Genomic DNA, 2,500 nt, shown 5'->3' with positions numbered 1-2,500 from the left:
TACAACAAAAGAATAATAAATGTGTTTCAAAAAAACATAAAATCTGAAAAAATAGGAAGTAATTTTATCATCCCCCCCCCCCAAAAAAAAAAAAAAAATATTTCCACTGCATTTAGTGTCATAGAAATCAAAATACATGAACTTCAGCTTATCTTCTTCCATTTACATGCTTGAAAATGACTATAATTTTTAGAAATATTTTTTAATTAAAAAAAATGATGAAAAGTAAGGTATTGCTGACTTTAGAGGGTACTTGACTGAAAACAGGAAACGTGAAGCGGTTTGTCATCATCATTTTGTAGAAACCAATGTCCCAACTATCTTAGCAAAAGTAGAGCCACAACAAATGAATAATAAATGTGTTTCATAAACCATAAAATCTGAAAAATTGGAGGTAATTATTTTGACTTTGTGATATTGAAGAATCTAATTGCAGTCATTGCAGATGGGGGTTGAATTTTCCTGACACACTGGTCTTTTGCAGTGTAGGCAATAGTTACCCAGAATAATACCATCACCATCGAAAACAAACAAAATTCAACATATCAGTCATAAAAAATGATAAAAAAGAAGAAATTCTTATTTACCCATAAGTATAAATGATAAAACATTTATATGACATGAAAAAAACAGGTAAAGTGGGGTCTAACAAACCCCACGTTACTCACACCTACTCACACCCTATCACCCCCTTAAACTACTCCACTCGTCAAGAAGGTATAGGGGAGAACATATCTATATGCAATATATTAGTATATTAAAAGTAAAAAACAAAAAAGCATGGGGTCTGTCTGACCCCACTTTACCTAAGTCGGGTTAAACTTAAATCACTTTGCTACACCACGGTTCCACTCGTCATTGCCCCCCTTCAAACTATTTACAACTAGGTAAATCCCCAATTTTTGGTCGAAGAATTGCTAGATTTAGCGCTAGCTCGCGGAGCATTCTCAGGCACATCAGATTCGTCCGACTGTCACTGTGTGCTCGGGGGTATTCTCACAGATTCTATGAAAAGTGTTTCGGTGAAGCTCTATATAGTTACACAAAGTATGAGAAGAAACGCGGAAGTTTCTTATTAAATTAATGTTCTGAATAGTTATTTACTTTTCAGGGCTCCAATTGGCATTTGATATATCAAGGGTAGTCCCTTTAAATTGCTTTGAATAGGCAATCATCTTGACCTTTTTTATCCTGTAGGGCTCAACATAAAAGTAAATTCAATGATACATTAACTTCTTTGAAAATAATTTTTATACATTATTTTCGTTATGAATGATGGCGAGCATTCTCATTGTAATTGATGTATATGCCACGTTTTTTTTTAATACTATACTAGATTTTCCTGACTCAGACTATCATATAACCATTTCAGGTTAATTTCAAAGGTTCGAAAACAAAAATGAAAGCCGTAGCATGTCGAGTTAAATACAAACATTAACTTTGAATGGAAAAGTATAATTTGATGTGTTGTACAGTCATTATGTAAATATATGACTTACCTAGAGTTTTTAATTATGAAATTCAATGTTTTTTGTCATACATTTTTTTCTGTCTATTCAAGAAAATCATCTAACTACAAGCTAGGGACTACACAGGAAAAATGTATCACTTATTCGACAAAACTATCATAATAACGTTATGAGAACGGAGCAAGGGTAAAAACTTGTTCGTTATTGTACATACATTGGAACGCGTATACATATGAATTATCAACCCAAATTACAGATTTTGTTATGTTAAGCCGAGCAATCGTATTCATTTAAGGGAGAACGCAGCGTGATCGAAACAGTATCTAACTGGACGTAATGGAGTCGTTAAAATTCTAAAAATTGGTGCAGGAGGAGGTGGGAGGAATGTGGAGGAGGACGACCATGTCTGGGTTATGACATATGAAACTGGAAAATATGGATAAAAGGGAATCCATTAGATGTGGGGGATGTGGTGAATGTCGTAAAAGCCATTATGTCTTTTTTTACGCTTTATATTTCCTTCTATTTTTCCACTGTGTTAAGTATGGAGCAAAGGGTCATTTGTAGTGAAACTAGTAATAGTTTACATTAGGAAGAAAAAATAAAGATAAAGAAAAGGAAACATCAGCATAATTTAGGTTGTCAGCCACCTTACCTAAGGATCTCGGACAGCTAGGAAAAGAGTCAATTATCATTACTCACAGGAATTAGTTTAAGGTCTACATTATTGGAAAATGGAATCCAATCCATAATGAGACATGCTTGAAGTGGCAGTGAGATGGAAGTGGATTCTTAATCCCTTCAACTCAAAGGCGATTCCTGCGTTGAAGAAGAACGTCTGGAAAAAGGCTGCTTTGGAATGTGCTAGTTCAAATTACTTCATTAGGACAAATAATTGGCACACACTTTAGCGTGAAGCAAAAGAATATTTGACAAAGCCTAGCAATACGTTTTACAGTCTTTACACACAAAAAAGAAAGAAAATTAAAAAGTGAAAAGATTGATTTAGGTGTGAATGAAAGGGGTGATGA

The sequence above is a fragment of the Oratosquilla oratoria genome, chromosome 35 (assembly GCF_046742065.1).
Source record: "Oratosquilla oratoria isolate Oo_2021 chromosome 35, ASM4674206v1, whole genome shotgun sequence".
Taxonomy (NCBI): Eukaryota; Metazoa; Arthropoda; class Malacostraca; order Stomatopoda; family Squillidae; genus Oratosquilla; species Oratosquilla oratoria.
Note: the sequence above shows the minus strand (reverse complement) of the source record.